Source organism: Pseudophryne corroboree, chromosome 3 (genome assembly GCF_028390025.1).
Source record: "Pseudophryne corroboree isolate aPseCor3 chromosome 3, aPseCor3.hap2, whole genome shotgun sequence".
Classification (NCBI taxonomy): domain Eukaryota; kingdom Metazoa; phylum Chordata; class Amphibia; order Anura; family Myobatrachidae; genus Pseudophryne; species Pseudophryne corroboree.
In genome coordinates, this window is record NC_086446.1 from 423,165,471 (window position 1) to 423,188,336 (window position 22,866).

Below are 22,866 nucleotides of genomic sequence, written 5' to 3' on the forward strand. Positions count from 1 at the left end.
TAAACTTTAATTCAGAGTTTAGTGGCTTGTGACATTAATGGGCTGAGTGAGGCCAGCAACACAGCACTGAGATTTAGGTTGTAACCATGGCATTTCAAGTGTAAACCTATATTCAGATTTATCAGGTGGAAAGGAGAAAGTAATATTATCTTGTTATGCACTAATGTTTTTTGCCCTTTCTTAATGATTATATGACCTCTGTGTTCCTCTTGAGTTCTTGACCACATAGGCTACTTGAATCTGACAGGTTTTTATGTTTCATTAAAGAAAAATTAGAAAGCTCAGTCTTGACAATAATTGCATTGTGTTAGATGATCTGTGAGTATAACAGAACGACTATTACACAGTACAGTGATGCTATCAGCGCTAATTTTATTTCTCACTATCATTTCATATCCTAGTCAGATGGGATCCATATTTTGTTACCTAATAAAGATGTAATATTGTTACAGAGAAATATAAATGTGATGTTTGTTGTGCCTGACAAGGCCAGATATTTGTGTCCCTAGATGGATATACCAGTATTATAATGCTGGAGAGCATCAGCGCACAGAAAATTACTTAAATCAAATTTCCCTGACTCAAAATGATATGCCAGCAATATTATCATTTTCAGTCTTGCATGTTCCTATTATAGGTTAGAGTTTAAACCAACCATTTCATGTAAAATGAAAGGTCTTATTTTAAAATGAATAATTAATGCATTACTTTAAGGTAGAAGTATAACCAACACATATATTTTATAAATGAATGCTGGCATGGCCATAAGGATTGAATCAGCAACTAGTGTAACCAAGCCATAGGAGTACACAAGCAGTGACTGCTACCTACACATAAGAGAGATAAGGTGGGCATAGACAGAACCCACAGGGATGCCTGAGGACACAGGCATAACACGCTGGAACAAGATTCTGCACTGTGACCCAAGGAATATTCGCTAACCTGTTGGTAATAAATGGGCAAATACTTTAGAAAAATTCTAGCCCTTTTATCCTATATGTATGGATTTTTAGAGCAGTATTAGGAATTCAGAACATAGATATGCTTGAATACTGTTGTGTTTCCTGCAAGTAATTGAATATTTTTTCTCACAAAATATCCCTGAATATTGGGCTACAGTTTCACTTTAGGGAAACCTCTAAGCATTCCCAGAAAGGCTGCAATCAGAAAATCATAAGGAAAAAGAATACCAACAGAGGCATATGATCCCATCACGCATGGTCAATCAGAGGGTGTGGGTGCAGAAAGCAGAGATGAAGGCGTGCCTTCAGAATAGAGCCAAGTGGTCAATACTGTACCTGGGTGAACATGTGATCTCTGTAATGGAGATAATAAGTAATATTTTCCATCTCTGCTATTTGCTAGATTTGCAATTTCAGGGCAGAGAGAGAAGGTGGAAGGGGGTTCTTCTAGTTACAGGCATTCAGGCACTTAGCTGGAATGAGGATGTGGGACAGCAGTTTCATGGAGATTTGGAGAGACTAGGAGGGGGGTAGCCTAGGAGAAAGATCCACGGATCTTTCGGAACTGGGGTTTTCAGTAAGTTAGACAGGAAGATATGAACAGAGGTCCAAAAATATACAAGTATGGGACAGGACCACAATACTTGAGCGAGAGTACCTTAGAGGCCTCAGTGTTTCTAGCAGAGGGGCGAGGCGGAAGGAAGCATTTTGGAGAGCCGCACTGGGGTATAGTACCAGCAGTAATACAGCTTAAGGCGAGTGGATATAGAAGACTTAGCAACTGCCAGTCTCATGTCATCCCATATCTCTTCATTGGGCAGGGGGCAAAATACACCTTCCAGGAGGACTCATGAGGGTTGCGATCAGGGAGAGGTCACAGAGGAGTGAAACCTGCGGGAGGGGGCTTAGAAGGTGTCTAATTTGGAAACATTTAATGGAGCTGAGGGGTTGGGCAGAGGATTTCTCCTGTAAAGCTGAGAGGGGAATCCAGAGTCCATGTGAGCTAACGGCAGCAGGGAATTCAAGGGACACTGCTGCCCAAGGCATCTAACAAGCAGCATGCAAACCTGGCAGAAAATCAGGATTGTTCCATATAGTAGTGAGGATATAGGGGAGGTAACAGACAAGTTAGAGTCCAAATGTGTAGAAGGAATTTGAGGGTAGGGAGGATAGTAGAGGAGGGACAACTGTGCTTCTTTAGTAAGTTCCATAAAGAGTACAGGTCTGGGGTGGTTATAAAAATTGAATCACTACTGAACCAGGAGGCCGTCCCAGCAGGGGAGTAGGAGGAGGCCATTTGGTAAATGTGTGATACCCTTTTTTTTACCTTTATGCTGAGTAGGGAAGCCTGGATTCAGGATTGAAAAATCACAATCCCTTGATTCCCAGGATACCTGGGATTGAGTTGATGGCCCAGCCCCACAGGAAAAATGTAAACTTTTACACCACCCCTCCACCCTCAACCTCCCACAGGAATAAAATAACTTTCATGCAAACCCAGGCCCCACCCCTCAGGCCAGCCCAGCTCCACACTTTCAATTAACTCACCATCCTCCATGTAGAGCCCACTCCAGAAATATTGAAGAACAACAGCACTAGTCCTCTGCAGCAGCTGCAGCATACACAGGTAGGCTCAGGCAGCTTCTATTACTGACAGTTTAAGGGGGAGATGTACTAAGCAGTGAAAAGAATGAAGTGTGCCAGTGGAGAAGTTGCCCACGGCAACCAATCAGCACTGAAGTAACATTTTAAATCTGCATATTATATATTTATACAGAGCAGCTGATTGGTTGCCATGGGCAACTTCTTTGCAGGCTCACTTCTTTACTCTTTTCACTCTTTAGTACATCTACCCCTAAGTCTTCTCCACTCAACAGTCGTCTCAGTTTGGCAATCAGAGCAGAGTGCAGGCAGGGCCAGCTCAGGCACTTACTAGTGTTGGCAGCACAGCAGGTATCCGGAGTCCCACTCCCTCCCAGTCCTCCAGGCCACTCACAGACTAGTCACTAGAGCAGAAAGCAGTGACAAAGTGACAGCCCCAGTGTAAATGCATGCTGTGCATCATGGGACATGATGTCATGCCGAGGTGACTCACTTCCTGTTTGTCTCCTGTTACTTCCACTTGGTGTCTGACTCATGCTGAGTAAAGACCTGTAATAGACTGATGCTGCAAGTGTCGTCCTGATTTTGTTGTTACATATCTACACCTAGTCCCACACTTCAGCCGCTCAGACAGTGACTGTGACATGTCGGGTCTATTTACTAAGCCATGGACAGAGGTAAAGTGGATGGAGTTAAAGGGGGACATTTACTAAGCAGTGATAAGAGCAGAGAAGTAAGCCAGTGGAGAAGTTACCCAATCAACCAATCAGCAGCTCTGTATAATTTTATAGTATGCAAATTATAGATGTTACTTCAGTGCTGATTGGTTGCCATGGGCAACTTCTCCACTGGCTCACTTCTCCGCTCTTATCACTGCTTAGTAAATGTCCACCAAAGTCCCAATCAGCTCCTAACTACCATTTTTCAAACACAGCCTGTAACATGGCAGTTAGGAGCTGATTGGCTGGAACTTTATCTCCGTCCAATTTATGTCCATCCAAAGCTAAGTAAATAGACCCCACTGTACAGTGACAGTGTCTTGACAACCCGAGGGTCATTAATAGCATCTTCTGAGTCCACAGTGAGTTATGCTGTTTGGTTAAGGAGTAAGGGGTCACCAGTGCACCTTGCACACAGGCCCAGCTATGTATTAAAATGCCCCTGCATGTGGTGCCCTCCTGTAGAATAAGCCTTAATGTATCCTGCATCTGCAAAAACTTTGCCATACACTATGGATAATGCATTACAGTATATATTATATTCAATTATATTCCCAATATAATTTCTTCTCAAGTAATATTACTATAGTGATATTATTTATCTATTTTTCATGGATAATTCCATTAAATATTGATAAGTGCTTTGTGACTATATAAAACCCCAAGCCTGGTGGCATAAAGCAGAGTTTTTTCTGGTCAATTTTAAATGATATTATGGATTTTGCACTAACAACTGCCTGTCATCCTGTAAAAACCAAGCAGATTCTGATAAAGAGGCAGAACATCTAATTCTTAACCACATATAAAAATATAGATCAATACAAGTTTATCAGATGAAGGGAATCTACAAATGGGGCCAATAAAATAGAATATGGAGAATGAACCATTTTTAAAAATAAATCCCTGCTCTAGATTGTGCATTGCCTGACGTTCATTTGTACAGGCCCTCTACTGTATTTCATGCGATAATCAGAGATCCATAGTACAAGCACCTTTCATACTTCTAAAATGGAAGATAAGACATTTGTGTACATGGTATGTACTGTACAATGGGGAACACTGTCTTACAAGCAAAATATGAATAATGAAGTTTTAACAGAGTGATACTTTTCATCACACCCAACTCTATTGAAGAAAATGTAAAAATAACAACATAAATAATTTAAGAAGTACAAAATAATAGAGAGGGTTCTGCTCATGAAATTTTTAAATCACTTATTCCCCTGATAGCATATCAGCTGTACTCTTAGATAGAGATAATTACATTTTGCATTTAAGAAAGTAGAGACATGTTCTACAGCTACAAATCATATTTGTTTAAAAATCTCAGAGGGTCATTAGTGTATGTTAATTAAAAAGTTATTTTGTCAAATAATACTTCCTCTTTTCTGAGTAAATCTGTAGCCTACTTAGGACTGATTTTCTTAAAGGCTGTGGGACTATGGCTGGACATTGGGGGTTATTCAGAGTTGTTCGCAAACCACAAAAGTTAGCAATTGGGCAAAACAATGTTGCACTGCAGGTGGGGCAGATGTAACACGTGCAGAGAGATTTAGATGGGTTATATTGTTTCTGTGCATGGTAAATACTGTCTGGCTTAGATTGGGTGGGGTGTGTTCAAACTAAATTGCAGTGTAAAAATAAAGCAGCCAGTATTTACCATGCGCAGAAACAAATATAACCCACCGAAATCTAAATGTCTCTGCACATGTTACATCTGCCCCAACTGGAGTGCAACATGGTTTTGCCCAATTTCTAACCTTTTTGGTTTGCTAACAACTCTGAACAACCCCCATAGGGCACACTCTGCTAGTATGCAGCTATACATCAGGACTCCGCACGTACAGAAATGTAGATGGAAAATTCACATAGAGTATACTTATTTATTACCAGTTATTTATATAGCACACACATATTCCGCAGCACTTTACAGAGAATATTTGGCCATTTACATCAGTCCCTGCCCCAGTGGATCTTCGCGCAAGGGTTAATTTGGTATATTTTTGAATTGTGGGAGGAAACTAGAGTACCTGGAGGAAACCCACGCAAGTACAGGGCGAATTGAACCCATGACCTCAGTGCTGTGAGGTAGTAATGCTAACCATTACACCATCCATACTGACGGTATGCTTTGACTTCAAGAAATAGAGATGGACAAATCAATTCTGTACTGTTTCAAATCCATCTGAATTTCAGAGATCTGCAGCAAATGAAATCACAAATTGCTCATGATTTGCCAACAATTCTGTGAATCCAAAATTCCCCCTGGAGAATCAGTAAACCTCAACACCAGTTGCTCTGTGGATGAGATGTATCAAACCTTGGAGAGATAAAGAGGAGAGAGATAATAATGTACCGACCAATCAGTTTCTATCATTTTACAGGTTGTGTTTATTGGTAAGTATCTTTCTTCACTTTATCTCTCTCCAAAGTTTCATACATCTCCACAATCTAGGCAGAAACACCAGCCCCATCCCTCCCATAGTCCTCAGCCATACCTCCCAACTGTCCCGATTTCAGCGGGACAGTCCCGCTATTCGGACACTGTCCCACTGTCCCTCCCGCGGGTCGCAGTGTCCTGCGGGCGGGGGGGGGGGGGGGTGGAGTTGGGGGAACCAGTGATCACCGCTGCTCTGCTTTGCAAAACAGCCGGTGATCTCCGAATAGATGCCGTGTGCATGGCATCTGAACAGTGTGGGGAGGAGAGGAAGGGGCTGCCCAGCTACTTAAGGAGTGCTTGGCACGCCCCCAAAATAGCAAAAAACGGGATCATGGCGCATTGCCCCCACCCCCATCACCCGAGGTCCTGCCCACTAACATGAGGCCCCACCCCTTTTCCAGCCACGGTCGCACCTTCGGCGTGGCATGTCCCTCATTAGGAATTCAGAAAGTTGGGAGGTATGCCTCAGCTCAGCCCTGGTTCGCATAAGCAACATTGTTTAATGTGAATACAAATTGTATGCTGGGTACACACTGGACAATAAAGTGGCCGATGTGGCCGATACTGACACACCGTTCATGATATTGTCCCACGCGTCATCAGCCCCCGGCTGTGCACTCATGTCCGATGGGCGACACAGCCAGCGAGGGCCATGCTCGCTATGAACAGAAATAACATATCTATGTTTACCCTTGTGGATTAGGGTTACCAGGGCATCCAGTTGGTGTGGCTGACGATCTTCACTGAGTTGTAATTTGTTTTGTTTTTGTTGCACACAAAGAAATAATCCATTATTTTCCTTCTCTTGGGTTCTTTCACAATGTGTTCTATGCAATAATATGAATTATTAATCATTTTGTATATACCCTTTCTTGTAACAGCCTGCTAGCAAGTAATACTGCGTAGCTTTATTTCTCTAGTCAGTTCACAAAACATTCCAAGCCATAAATGTAGTTTAAAAATGATTTTTCAATAACCTATGTTTTATTTGCTTCCTTGCGATGGCTCCACTTGCAGATAGGTGTTCTGTAATAAAGGCTGATGGTTTATTGTCACCCTACTACTATGTAGTTTTACATGTGGTAAAACCTTACAGGCATCCTCACACCAGCATAACAAAATGTTTATTGGTGGAAGAAGAGAAAGTCTGTTTACATCTTGCAGTACTGCAGAATTATTTGAAGTGAGAACTCTCATAGCTGTACAGTGTGAGTGTAAACTTTTTAGACCAATATTCTCTGATACCGTATATCTCCCAATGGTTACAGTTTTGTTTGTTTTTTTCCGATTCTCAAACCCATAAAGATACATGGCCTATCTGAAAGGGTATCCATTCTCTAGGTTGACCACATTTAGGTCAACAATGTCTATGTTGACCATTATTGGTCGACAGCAACTAGGTTGACAGGGTTTCTAGGTCGACAGGGTCTTTAGGTCAACATGTTCTAGATCGACAGGTCAAAAAGGTCAACATGATCTGGGTGCAGTGTCTAGCATGGGGGTAAAAAGTCAGACCGTCTGATATCTCGGACCATCGGACAGTGGACCATCTTGCTAATTGATGGTGACTGCTGATTGGATATAGTCCCTCAGCAAATGGATGAAATGAATAAAAACGAGTGTCTGGGGAGAGTAGATACATCTATCCGGTTAGTTAGTTAGTTAATCCCATGCTAGACACTGCACCCAGATCCGTGGAAGCAGTTGTCATACGTCACGGGGGAGGGGCAGGTCACACACTCCTTCTCCCATTGGCTGATAGGCCTCCCAATGCGTGTATCCTAGCAACGTCACAATGCCGTGCGGGCGGAAGTAGAGATCACAGCTTCCGCCCGAAAAGTCTGACTGGCGTCTCGTTTACATCCGTGATCCAAGCACGGGCGGAAGTACAGATGACAGCTTCCGCCCGCTTAGGCTGACCGGAGTTACACGGATGTCCGCGATCTCACATTTAAAGGTGATACTACTCAGGGCAGGATTAATTCTCACCCTCCCCAAAATGGTTTTAGCTCGTTTATCATAACACAGGTTTATATCCCTCCCTAGGCCATACTTTGATCAATCACCAGGGCGGAAGTGTGAAGTCACACTTCCGCCCTTTCTATTTATAAAATTAGCATATTAGTATCATGCATAATGCGTATAGGCATTTAATTGGACCAAGTTTATTCTTACCCCACCCTCATGGTCAGCCATTGGCTGACAATAACCTTCAGGGGCTTTAATACTCAGTTCTGTCACAACTAGGAAGCAGCTCAGAATGGAAGTGAACAAGCCCGGAACCGGGTGAAACGCGTTTTCCTAGCGGGCACTCTACCTACCTTACATCTGTTCCTTATGGGCACCTTACCGATTTGACAACCGATTGGGTGATATTAGATACTTATTTAATATTTTATTGTACCTGTCCTAACTTAAAAAGTTCATACCTTGTTCATATTAGAAATTATCTATATTGCTGGTGGCTCCAGCCAAATTGTATTGCATGTATATGTAACTGCCAGTTAGGTACATTGTGATCTAACCCTGTGACAGGGGCAGGGCTTCTTTGATCACCCAGCCCCTGTTACGGGCACCCTGATCACTTACGAATTGAATGAACGACATCCATTACTTATCTGTGACAGCTCAGTCTCTCCATTCCAGCAAAAAAATGCTATATGTTGGTTATTGGAAGAGTCTTTGATAGATTCTCTGATATATTTTTCAGTGAACGAGCTTAATATATCCACGGTTATTTTTTGCCCACTCTCGTTACAGAAACATATTTGTCTCTTGCATTTAAAATATTTAACAGATGTTATGTAATCCCGCCTTATAGCCTGCCAAAGTGTTTTACAAACTGTATGTATCATGTCTTTTTTCTTTGGGGACATATCACCAAAACGATGTTCGCATAGGTGATAGTCACTCCGCCTCATATATGGGTTTATATGATATACACACACATTTTTGTCCATAGACGACTTCCGGATAATATCACCAGTGTCTGCCTAGGCACGGTGCACTAGATAGAACCTCGTCCATTAGATATTGTTGAAATCTGCATGTAACAGAGGTATCAGACATATCTAGTGATCTGATATGCAACTTGCATTACCTTGATTCAACAGCATTATTCTTCCTGTGAATTTGTTGCGGACATTAATTACATTGTTATTATCATTTGTTTAACCTGGATCCGATATTTTCCAATAATAGAGGTGACCCAAAGGGACTCAATCCAACATTACGGCCCTGTGATAACCACTTGTCCTCATTCTCCAAATTTTTCCCACTTTTCTTCCTTCTGTGAACTCTCATCCATGATTCTGGGGTACGTGTCCCCCAGGGGACACGTCTCTCCAGTCTAACGTGGACAGCAGATTCACACCTACTCATCTAGCCCTCATCTTTCTCCTTCCTTATGCATTCTTAGCATTCCGTTTCCCAGGAGGAATCAATCCTCCTTTTCGGTGCACTCTCATTGGTGCCATAGGATTACATTCCTACGACCATACCCCTACGTTCACGCCCAATCTCGTCCGATCTTGGAAGCTAAACCTAGGTGGGCTGAGTTAGTACCTAGATGGGCGACCACTAGGGAATACCCAGTGAAGTAGGAAGACTCCTTTTCCTGTGAAAACCACACCAACAGCAGTATCACCACTTACACCTAATTCTCCTCCTTCTTTACTCTTTCTCCTCTCACCCAGACAGTGGTGCTCAAGAGAACTGTTATTCAATGTTTGGGTCCTCCCACGCACGAATTAACCCAATTTAGGGCTACATCAATACAACAGTGGCGCCTAATAGAATTGTCATTCAGTGTTTGGGTTCTCCCACTCACGAATTAACCCTTCTTAGGGCTGCATCAATACAAACACAGTTTGTACAGATCTTGAGCAAACGGAAGTAGCTTAACATGTAGCCATCTTCCGATATGCTGTTATCCAGGCATAATTGAGATCTGAACATTTTTATTCCCATCCTGGGAGATCTCTCTCTCCAGCAGGGACATCTATACTTGTCCCAACACCTTTTAGTTTGTTCTGCTTCTTAGTGCATTTTAGAAAGTTGAAATAAAGATTGAATCAATTTTTAGATACTATTTCTTTACATCTAGTTAACTGAAGAGTGCGCCCAAACAAGAGTCATACTTTTCTCTTTACGTATACATTGTTTTTTCCCCCATTTTTGACTCTGGGCGCACCGCCATACGGACGGATAGGAATTGCCTAAACGATATTGTCCATCTCTGGTTTACATTATCACTTTTGTATTTTGAATCTAGGTCGGTACAGGATCAAAAACCCTCCTCTTTGTACTCACCCTACCTGGGTCAGAAACTTTGATGAGCCCTGAGGGGAGTATCAGATGTACAAATCCTTTCACTTCTGCAGTGTTTGCCCCCTTGCAGATTGTTAGAACACTATCAGACATTACAGGGCTTTTTCTAATGTCCAGTAATCCCCAGGCTGCAGATTATCAGCACAGGATCAGACAATGTTCATTTCTATTTAATGTTCAGGGATCTCCCAGCTGTAAATGAAGATAGGAACTGACAGTTCTGGGCATCAAGCTAAAGTCCAGTGGTCTTCTATAGATTATCAGGTAAGGCACAGACAAATATTGACTGATAAAACACTGACTGACATGGAGATTAATAAATGGTTGAATATGTCATGGGGTTGACCTGTCTCTCATGAAAATCCTAAATGGATAATCTTTATACTGTGTCTCAACCTCCCTTAATTTGTACTTTACACACTTGAGGAGTTTTTGAAAGTGATTGGCATTATCACAGCAAAGTAAATAATTGGCTTGGTGACTAGGGAGTATACAGTTACAGTATATCTCTAAAATGTATTAACAGAAGTGTGTGTGACTCTAATAGGAATGATTTAATGACTGGAATAACTCTCTTGTCACTAGGTGGCAGTGTGACTTCAAGAACTGATTATTTCTTGCCGCTATCTTTGCTTATTATTATCTGCAGTCAAGAAAAGATCACTAGAATGCTGGATAGCAAATAGAAATCCAGCTCTAGGTGATTCATAAATAGGAAATACAATTATAAGTACTTGGGTCACAGAAAGTTTATGAATGCATCCAATGTGGAATAGGATTATGTATGAGGTGAGAGATCTCCACTGCAACTTCCTTAGAAATATATAAGAATGTATCAGGAACTGGGGAAGAAAGCAGACACATTCAAATCTGTGCAAATTGTGTTTGTGTGGTGTAAAAGTAAAAGGTGGATATTGGTGCAAATTTAATACACTGCTCATGAACATAACTTGAATCCACAGTTAGGGGTTTTGTTTAGGAAGTGTCGGGTTGTAAGACCCAGCACTTCTGATCCTGTTTATGCGCGATATTCAAAAGGGCAATGCATTTACATGGTTCGGCCTTGCTAGTACAAGCATTTTGCTTTTAAATATCGGGATTTGTTTCCCGACATTTTAGAAATACTGGAGTTGTAAATACTTTGCACTTACGGCTATTTGTGCCTGGAGAGGAGAGTCACGGTTGTTATCATACAAGGTCAGACCATGGGCCCGCCTGATTTATCAATGAGTTTGATCATATGCAGCTAATTGTGTATGATAAATGGTACTCCAGCCAATCAGCTCTGAACTGTCATTTTGTAAGCACTCGTTGCCTATGATAAAACTCGTTCATAAATCAGTGTCCGTGTTTTGGTGTTGATAGTAATGATTGTGGCATTCTTGCTCCATATGCATGCATATGCTGAGAGGGATTCAGTATGATATCCCGGCTGTTGGGATCCTGGCAGTCAGTAGACCGACGCAGGGATCTTGACAGCCGGAATACCGCCGGCGAGCGCAGCGTTTTCTCTTTGCGAGCTCCCTGCGCTCACCACGCTTCCGTCGCCACAGGGCTCTATTCCCCCTCGGGTGGTGGTCCATACCACCTAAGTGGGGATTTCGGTCGAAATCCCAACCGCTGGTATTTCACTGGGTGTCAGGATTCCGGTGTTGGTCTCCTGACAGCCAGGATCCCGACAACCGGTAAATTGAATGCCTCCCGCTGAGAGATGAATTAGAAATATAAAGGGCCCATGGCAAATATTGTGAAAATTGACTCATGTTGAGGGAAAAAACAATATGTCAGCAGGTACGACCAAATTAATATGTACTAGGGAATGTAGCACTTCACCATGGTAGGTGCCAGCATCATGGTGGAACCTGACATATTTAAGTGGTCATAGTCAGTAGCCAATGAGCATGACTATTGCTTTAGATCATGGGTCTTCAACTTGTGGTCCGCCAGCTGCTGTGGAACTACACATCCCAGAATGCCCTGCCACAGTTTTGCTGTTAAGGCATGCTAAAACTGAAGTAGGGCATGCTGGGGTGGGATGTGTAATTCCACAGCAGCTGGAGGGCCACATATTGAAGACATGTGCTTTAGATAGTATTAGGCACCTTCTGACACCAGGCAATTCCACTAGAAACTGAATCACCTTTTTACAGTGATTATTCATCATACAACTGCCACCACTAATGTGAACAAATCACAAACAGCTTAAGTGCTATCTTGTTATCCTTACTTCACTTAAAAACAGCCTACTTTCAAAGTCAGTAACGGAATCACCATTCATGAGACATGTTATATGTGTGGCTACCCAAAACTGATATAATCAGCTTCCAGAATAACCATCTTTTATTGCACCTCAGGGATACATCTAAATACATTTGGTAAAAGTATGACGATCTTTTTATGGAATTGCCCCACCTTCGTTTTTCAAATACACTGATTATGGGATGGACGGTGGAACAGTGATTAGCACTGGTGCCGTACAGCACTGGCACTTCTCATTTCAATCCAGCTAGGGTCCTATCTTAATGTTCTTCCAACATTTCTGTGTTTATTCTCCAGGAATTCTGAATTCCTCTCACAGTCTATAAATATATTACTAGGTTAATTGGCTGATGAAAATACTATACCTTATTTGACCCAATAATAAATTAGTTGCAATCCCATTTAATAGCTTTCCCACTCACAACCACAATATAAAGTTAATAGAATTCATACAGTATATCTCCTAATGAGCTCTGACATGAAATGATTAGCCCACACATTTGATACAGATTATCCTGTTTGATGCAGAGGATCTGTAAGTGGGTAGAAGAGTTGCCACATCTAGGATATCTGCTGTGGCATCCTTGTAAAAGGTATACAGTAATAATATACTGTAATGATTACATGTGTGACACACACATTGTGCACTATCACAGACCCAATTCTAAAATACTGCACTCTCTATCTGCTCTCAATAACATTATAACTATCATCAGCATTCAACTGAGCCTACGTGACATAAATGTGACACAGAGTTAATAAAAACAACAACCACCAAGGGGTACATTTACTAAGATGGGAGCTCTATTTAAGATGGGATGTTGCCCATAGCAACCAATCAGATTCTACTTCTCATTTATCTAGCACCTTCTAAAAGATAATACCTGGAATCTGATTGGTTGCTATGGGCAACATCCCATCTTAAATAGAACTCCCATATTAGTAAATGTACCCCCCAAGTCTGTCTAAAAATGAATTATTTCACACACTAATTACTGTATTAAATCACAGGTTCTGCCACCATTAAGGTTAATCCAGCAGCAACTCCCTACAAAGGAATACATACGAATTCCCAGCGTACAAGATGCCGGCTGTCATGATTCCGACAGCATGATCGCGTCCGCCAGAATGCCGGCAGCGGGGCGAGCGCTAGAAAGCTGCAGGCACAGTGGTTCGCTGCGCTTGCCACAGGTTATATTCTCCCTCTATGGGTGTCGTGGACACCTGAAGAGGGAGAATAGCCTGTGACGCCAGTAGTTCAGTGGCGGCATTTCACCACCTGTCAGTATTCTGATGTCGGTATTGTGACTGGCAGGATGCCGACTGGCGGTATTTTAGCCTCTTAACCCCCCCCCCCAAGTAGGAAGCCTTAAGCTCTCCCTACCAAACTCAGTCAGTCCCAGCTATCATTATTCAAATAACCTGTAGTGCAGATATGTAGCAAAACTTAGTCAAATCCAAAAGTAAAATGAACTGATAAAAATCACAGAGACCAATCATATTATATGACGTTTAACGTGAGAAAGATACAATTCTTAAAGTATATATAAAGTATATACAAAAACCATTAATAAATTAATAAAGAGGACATAAAAACAGAGTCTTAGGGAAAACCTTGTCTTATAAACAAAAAGAAAAAAAAAATAACAGAACAGTCTGACTTACATTATCCTGTTTGCTGGGAAAAGCAAGAAAATGGAACAATTCCCAATGTCAAATTGGCTCTTTAGCATTGTGCAGAGTTTTGCATGTGGATAAATGATTTATCCTAATCTGGGTGTTAGGTGGCCTATCACTTAACCAGGGGCATTTTAAGAGAGGATGGGGGCCACCTCCTCCCGCAGTAGGCGCCGGCATTGTGCTGGGAGTCTACTTCGTATGCGCAGGTCTCCGATAATATGGCGCCCGCCATGGCCCGGAGACAAATTTCATACTGCACATGGGCGGCAGCTGCTGTGGCTGGATCGCCCATTGCGGGAGTCCGGAAAGATAAGTATTAAAACAACATGGGTGTAGTGTGAGCGGTTTGGGCCCTCCTGGGCCCAGGGGCCCATTTGCACCGCACACATTGCACCCATGATAGAAACGCCAATGCACCTAACCCAATGTCAAGATATATTTTTCGCAGATCTGTTGCTTCCTAAAACACAGTTGGGAATGCAACTGTATGCCCCTCTGAATCAGGCTCATAGTTCTTACATCCAACTTGTTTTCCTTACATGGAAAAGTTACGTTTCAGAACCTGTATGTGGTAATTAAGCTGTGGTGGATGCCTCTATTCACCTGCATAGTCCAGGGTATAAACTAAAGTAACATTATCAAATCTTGGCATTAACTCTATATTATCCTTTTTTCCAAAATAAACAAACCATTTTTATCTCATGCCCATTGATGCTGAATAAATACACTGTATGTTGTGCAGTGACTTTAGTCTGATGTCAGTTGCTTCCTTGTCCAAGATCAGCAGTGGGGCTATGAAGGTCAATTCAGAGGCTGTAGTTGCTAAACAGAATGCGTGTCACATCTCTCTGTCCCAGACAAGCATTCATCAGCACATTTAGTTCTGACAACAGGACACTGTATCCAATCCACACATCATCTTTTTCTCTCTCCTCACTCCTCTCTTCATCTTCAGGTATCTATTTGTCACTGTCAATCTTCGAGATCCATTCTCATCCTCCTCTCTTGTACCTTGGTGCTGTTTATCCATTTCATGTTCTCTCTCTCTTCTACCTTTGCCCTTCTCTCTATTTTCTTGTCACAGTGTATGTCACAGCTCTCTGTTCTACTGTTCTGCACAGTGACCTTGTTTCAAAGGAAATCTATCATAGTATTGTTCTCTAAATATTTTAGTGCTGTATAGTCTTATATTATAGCAAACAAATGTGACAGCTCTAGGCTTTTCGTTAAAGTTTAAGTGACCTGGAATGCTTGTTTATAAAGACACAATTTTTTTTAAAATCAGATATATATGCGCCTCACACTTTCATCACCATAAAAGGACTGTGTGCTGCTGGGTATCAGTTGATTTACCGACGGACACAATACCGATGGTCATAATCCTGACAGCCATTGGCCTACAGTCAAAATACCGACACGGTCAAAATACCAACATCCATTATACAGAAATGTGAAATGCCGACATGTCAAAATGTTTTTGTTCATACTGTGCCACCCCAGTGGTCCTGGAGGGGAACATAATAGTGTGCCGAGCGCTAAACGTACTAACATTATTTCCCATAATCTATAAATGCACATGAACATACTAACATTGCAGTTACATGTAGGGTAGTAATGCCAGCTGTGCCATTTGCCATTGGTTGCCACGCGATACCCACATGCTGTTATGCATCCCAGGCATGCCCCCTGTGTATGGATGCAGCCCTGCCAGTAGCATGACAACAGCACTGAGGCCCATACAGCCAGGCTGTAATTCTGCCCCACACTGCGTGCAATGCCACCATTTGTATCCATACAGCAAGTAAGGGAGGGCAGCAGCCAGCAGCGGGCACAGGTAACGCAGGTAGAGGGGCACTTACTCCTCCAGGGGTGCTTTACTCGCTCATCTTGTCCTGATCATCTTGGGATCTCAGCAGTTCATCCTTCCTAGGCTGCGGAGGGTACTGGGAGAAGGAAGCTGCAGGTCCTCTGGTGTATTTGGATAGGTTTATAGTTCACAGGCAGCTGCTGCTGTGCCCCGCTGGTGGTGGCCCCACCCGAGCCCCATCTCTGCTTACTCTATGCCGGCTGCTCTCCTGCTGCTGCCTGCTGCCTCTCTTGCAGTGCTCTTTCAGTGTGTCTGCCAGTTTGCACAGCCTCTCACCTGCCACCACTAGGACTAGAGAGACCTTTGGAGCTCTGTCTCGCTATCTCTACCTTAGTAAAAGGCAGGCTGCCGGCTTGTGAGGAGTGGCAGGCGCCAATGACATAGGGGTCTATTCATAGAGCAGCGAAAAGAGTGGAGAAGTGGGCCAGTGGAGAAGTTGCCATAGCAACCAATCAGCTGCTACATTTAATTTATAGAATGTACTTTATAAATGTTACCTCAACACTGATTAGTTGCTATGGGCAACTTCTCCACTGGCTCACTTCCCCACTCTTTTCACTGCTTCAGTAATATACCCCAAAGAACGGGAAGACCTTGCTCTTAATTGAAAGGTCACTGGTGAATGATTCACCTCTTGGGGCTGGATCGAGGAAGCCCACCCAACACTTTGCTCCGCCTGCTCCCTGCTCTATGAGTGTGCGTGTCGGCTTGCTCCATGGAAATGCAGGTGCAGCAGGGCGCTCGCCAGCACTCGCAAGCAGGGCGCATATAATCACTTTAAAAATGGGCAGGGTGTGGTGCCCCACTAAAACAGGCTATTGGCAATGCTACAACACTGGTTATGAGCAAAACTAGGGATCATGGGGGTCATTCCAAGCACAGCTACGATCATTCACACTGACATGTGGGGGGATGCCCAGCACAGGGCTAGTCCACCCCGCATGTCAGTGCCGCCCCCCCCCCCCAGCAGAAGTGCAAAGGCATCGCACAGCGGCGATGCCTTTGCACTTCAAGAGTAGCTCCCGACCAGCGCAGCTTTAGCGTGCTGCCCGGGAGCTACTCGTCGCTCCCCGGCCCGCAGCGGCTGCGTGTGATGTCACGCAGCCACTGTGGCCCGCCCCCCCAACGGTCCGGCCACGTCTGCGTTGGCTGGACCGCACCCCCTAAATGGCAACTTAACGCCGCCATCCAGCTCCCTCCCGCCCAGCGACCGCCTCTGCCTCAGAGGCGATCGCTAGGCAACGACGGCTGGCATGCGCCGGCGCACTGCAGCGCTGGCGCATGCGCAGTTCCAACCCGATCGCTGCCCTGCGAGAAACTGCAGCGAGCGATCGGGTCGGAATGACCCCCAATGTCTTTACATTAAATATATAAGGGGGCCTCACTTAAGCATTGCACCTGGACAGCAAGCTTGAGAGGTAGAATTTATGCCTTATTTCTGTTGGTTAGTAGAATGGCTCTGTTTTTTTTTTTTTTTTTTCAATATAAATTTTTATTATTTTGTAGTTGAACAAAAGTAAATGGGAGTGGGGTACAGAATAGAAAAAAGGGGTGGGGGGAGGGGTGGGGGGGTATATAAACAATTCAACAAGTACATAATTGTGTAGAGAATATTAAGAAAATCAACAAACAATAAGACAATGTGGAGCTGAATCCATCCAACATCAGTTATGTGTCAGTTTGTCAAACTAAGTTTCTATGTGTCGTGTATGACATCTGGCGGGCGGCTATGCCAGTAGGTAGTCCACGAAAGCCAGCGAAGAAGAGGACAAGATGGAGTGGAGGAATAAGCAACCCCTGCGGTTTCAAATTCACAATGAGACTGTATAGCCATTTCTATCGCAGTTATATGGGGGACCACGGGGGAACACCACTGATGGGCAATTAGAAGTTTGGTGGTGATAAGTATGTGACCCAAGACATATCGATCGCCCGGCGACAAGTCGCCATAATAGAGGTGGAGGAGAGCTAGTCGTGGGTGTGGACTTAAATGATGGCCTAACACCAAACCTATAAGGTGAAAAACAGAGTTCCAAAGCTGGGCAAGCTCTGGGCACTCCCAGAAAATATGTAATAAAGTTCCGACATTACCACAGTTGCACCAACAGAGATTAGATGTGGAAGGTTGCATCGCATGTAAGCGGGAAGGGGTGAAATACAAACGATGGATGAGTTTATAAAATAATTCTATATGCAGTGGCGTAAGTTCGTCCCAGTCGCCCGGAGGCATGATAAATGTTGGTGCCCCCCTACATATACACATACACACACATACCATATGTAGCTATCCGGCACTAAGGGTGAACAGTAGCAGCGTGCTCAGGTACCTTTCCCAGTAGTAATATAGATACACATACAAAGTGGACGCACACCAAGTCAGTTATTACAATAAAACAGACACCAGCATACCATTATAGTACACCTACAGTGCTCCCTCACCCGCCAGCAGGTCTCGATGGAGATGCTTTGGCGCAGTGGTGTGCCGATATAATTAGTGTTCACTGTAGGATTTTTTTTACGGCAGGGTGCTGATCACGGGGAGGGATGGGCAAACTTAGGTACATACTATAATGCTTGGTGCTCCCATACCTATGGGCCAAAACATGGACAGTGCGCGCCGAAGGCGCGCTCCAAAAATCTAGCGGCGTTGTTTCATAATAGGGGCCAAACACTTTATTACAACACGGTGGTGCACCTAATACACATTGCACCAGATAGAACCTCCTACACACTGCGACAGATAGAGCACGTTATACACATTGCACCAGGTAGAGAGCACTGAGGCACACTGCACCAGGTAGAGAGCACTGAGGCACACTGCACCAGGTAGAGAGCACTGTGGCACACTGCACCAGGTAGAGAGCACTGAGGCACACTGCACCAGGTAGAGAGCACTGAGGCACACTGCACCAGGTAGAGAGCACTGAGGCACACTGCACCAGGTAGAGAGCACTGAGACACACTGCACCAGGTAGAGAGCACTGAGACACACTGCACCAGGTAGAGAGCACTGAGGCACACTGCACCAGGTAGAGAGCACTGAGACACACTGCACCAGGTAGAGAGCACTGAGGCACACTGCACCAGGTAGAGAGCACTGAGGCACACTGCACCAGGTAGAGAGCACTGAGACACACTGCACCAGGTAGAGAGCACTGAGGCACACTGCACCAGGTAGAGAGCACTGAGGCACACTGCACCAGGTAGAGAGCACTGAGGCACACTGCACCAGGTAGAGAGCACTGAGACACACTGCACCAGGTAGAGAGCACTGAGGCACACTGCACCAGGTAGAGAGCACTGAGACACACTGCACCAGGTAGAGAGCACTGAGGCACACTGCACCAGGTAGAGAGCACTGAGGCACACTGCACCAGGTAGAGAGCACTGAGGCACACTGCACCAGGTAGAGAGCACTGAGACACACTGCACCAGGTAGAGAGCACTGAGACACACTGCACCAGGTAGAGAGCACTGAGGCACACTGCACCAGGTAGAGAGCACTGAGACACACTGCACCAGGTAGAGAGCACTGAGGCACACTGCACCAGGTAGAGAGCACTGAGGCACACTGCACCAGGTAGAGAGCACTGAGACACACTGCACCAGGTAGAGAGCACTGAGGCACACTGCACCAGGTAGAGAGCACTGAGGCACACTGCACCAGGTAGAGAGCACTGAGGCACACTGCACCAGGTAGAGAGCACTGAGGCACACTGCACCAGGTAGAGAGCACTGAGATTGAAGTTTACAGCTGCAAAATACTTACAAGGTTAATTTAGCCCAGGGGGACTCTCATGTGCTTACCGGGTCCGGCGGCGCACGGCTGGGTCTGGCGGCGTGGCGGGGTACGGCAGGCAGAAAACGGCGGGTTGGTAGGGCGCACAAAAACGGGCAGGGTGGGATTCATCTGTCTAAAAAAGGTGCAGACACCTAGCGTGAACACTAGATATATATATAAAAAAAACACAAACGCCTCATTCACTTAAACACACACACACACGTCTCTTTCACTTACACACACAAGTCTCTCTTACATACACATGCCTCCCACTTACACACACATACATGCCTCTCACTTACATACACATGTCTCTCACTTACACACACACATCACTCACACACATGCCTTTTACTTGAATGCACAACTTTCATTAAAAACACACACACACCTCACTTAAAAACAAGCACACACAAAACACAGTGCTTCCCCCCAAATACACCTCTCCCCTACCCCCCACACAGTGTCTACCTTTGGCTTTCATCATCAGGCTGACGGAGCAGAGAGCTTCCCTCGGCTGGCTAGAAGAGGAGCTGTGCTCTGGAGCTCCCCCTAGCTGCAGCCAGTGCCATCTCTCCCTACAGGAGGCAGCTTCCGTGTCAGTGACTGCTCCTCCGTCCACAATAGCAGCGCAGTTCTCAGGCTGCGGGAGACAGTGGAGGAGATGCGCCCCCTTGTGGTCAGGAGCCCGGCGGCAGCCGACTCCACTGCCTCCCACAGTTCCGCCCCTGTCTATATGTGAAATACATTTAGATATTTTAAAGCAAGTTTGGAAGATCGTCTCCCATTCCACCTCCGAGACGAAGCATCTAAGGTCCGTCTCCCATTTCAATTGAAAGGGGGCTTTCTGTAGTGGCTGAGGGTCGATAATATAATTATACATTTAGTGATGCCTCCCCTGCCCTCCCCAGTATCAAGGAAATTCTGGATAAGCTTAGGCAATGGGGATATGGTGTGGGGGAAGTAGGAAGCCCCGTGAAGCCAGTGTCTAAGTAGCAAATATTTATTAAATTCCCTATGCGGCAATGAGAATCTTTCTTGTATTTGAGCAAAAGAAAGCAGGGTGTTGTCTACCATTACATCATGTAGGGACAGGATTCCCCTGGATATCCAGGCATCAAATATCAGATCAGGAATCAGGGAGGCTATGCCTGTCAGTGAGAGGGCAGAGGAGGGGAGGATTATACCGTTCCCTCTAAGCACCACTTCCAACCAAGCCTTCCGAGTAGATCGGACGGTGAGAGATCTAGCGGTTAATATTTTGCCCTCATTCTTCGGGAGCAGCAAAATATCTGTCAGGGGAAGTGGGGCAACAAGCCCTTGTTCGAGGTGAACCCATGTTTTATGTGCAGAGTGTGAGTACCAAGCTCCTATTTGTGCAAGTCGACACGCTAATTGATAGGAGTGTATGTCTGGATAGGCCAGGCCCCCCTCTCGTTTGACCCGGATCATCATTTTCCTGGCTAGTCTCGGTTTCCTACCTTTCCATACATAGGAGCTAAATATAGCATTAAATTTAGACAGAAGATAGTTAGGCAGGAGAATGGGGATGGCCCGAAAGAGGTACATAAGCCTGGGGAGAACCGTCATCTTTAGTGCAGCTATTCGCCCTAACCATGAAACATGTTGCATCATCCAGTCGGAGACCAGATTGGTAAATTGACATAATAGCGGGGGTTAGTTTGCAGAGATCAGATCGTCTATCTTCTGGGTAATATGAATCCCCAGATATTTGAGGCTTCTATCCTGCCAAGAATACATATAAGCAGCTTTCAACGCGGATAAAAGGGGAGGTGGAAAGTTAATAGGGAGCGCTTCCATTTTGGTATTATTAAGTTTATAATAAGATACCGCAGAATATTCAGTCAAGAGTGTGTATAAAGCTCGCAGGGAGATAGCGGGATCAGTGAGTGTCAAGAGGACATCGTCCGCGAAGAGACATATCTTATGTGATTGTCCTAAATAGTCCATGCCTTTAATTAGGTTCGTAGATTTGATTTTCTCAGCTAGAGGCTCTATTGCCAGAGCAAACACTAGCAGGGACAGGGGGCACCCTTGACGCGTGCCATTCGTGATCCAAAAGGAAGGAGAGAGGAGTCCATTTACACACACTCTTGCCAAGGGATTAGAGTATAAGGCTAAAATGGAGGTGAGTACTCTGCCATTAAGTCCAAACTTACGTACCACAGCCTGAAGATATCCCCAATGGAGGCGATCAAACGCCTTCTCCGCGTCCAGCGAAAGCAAAAATAAAGGAGCGTCTGAAGCAGTGAAGGCGTCCATCACATTTATTACTCGTCTAGTGTTATCGGGGGATTGTCTACCGGGGACAAATCCCACCTGATCACGATGGACGAGAGAGGGGAGAAGAGAGTTGCGTCTGTTGGCTACTAGTTTTGCATACATTTTTAAATCAGTATTTAGTAGAGCTATGGGGCGGTAGTTAGGCATCATAGCGGGGTTCTTCCCTGGCTTGGGAAAGGCAACTACACGAGCCTCCAACATTTCTACCGTAAAGCTCCCGACAGATGAAGCATGATTATAGACTGAGTCTAGAATAGGGGTGAGGGAGTCTTTGAAACATTTATAAAATTTATTATGGCTCTGGTTTTTTAAACATTGAGTTTGAAGTGGCATTTCCGAGATGAAATGGTAGAAATACATTCAGTAACATTAGTTGTCAGGATATGGGGTACTAAAGTCAGGACTTACATCTATATACCACTCCCTTAGTTTCACAGATCACATCGGTAAGGAAAATAGAAAATATACAAAACTATTTTTATAACATAACATGCAGAACACTGTAATATGATAAAACTTCCGATGTACAGAACTATAGCTAGAAATGGTACCAATTTACCCTGGGTCACCCTGCACCACTCAACCGTTTGCATATCAACTTTAGCACAGTGAGCATGAGTCTGATTACCATCCATTCATTGGAAAAAATAAAGGCACAATGTTACTGTGAGTCAATAATATCAAGACTCACAGTCGCGTGGAAAACTGCCATCTACCTACATGGTAGGAAAACTATATCAGTTACCCCACTCCGGCGGATACACTGGGTTCTCCGAATTGCAGGCCTTTCTCATTGGAGATGGCAGCACAGGAATGGAAATGATTACCACAAGTCCTGACAGTCTCACCATGACCATTTTATAGAATCACTATATACTGAGGTTTTACCCCCCCCTGGTTACCCAATATAAAGAACTATCTCA

General features: G+C 44.4%; 1 pseudogene; it reads left to right on the top strand.

The window, feature by feature from the left end:
• Nucleotides 1–9,209: 9,209 nt before the first annotated feature.
• LOC134896803 (5S ribosomal RNA) lies at nucleotides 9,210–9,328 on the top strand (annotated as a pseudogene).
• The last annotated feature ends 13,538 nt before the right edge of the window (nucleotides 9,329–22,866 follow it).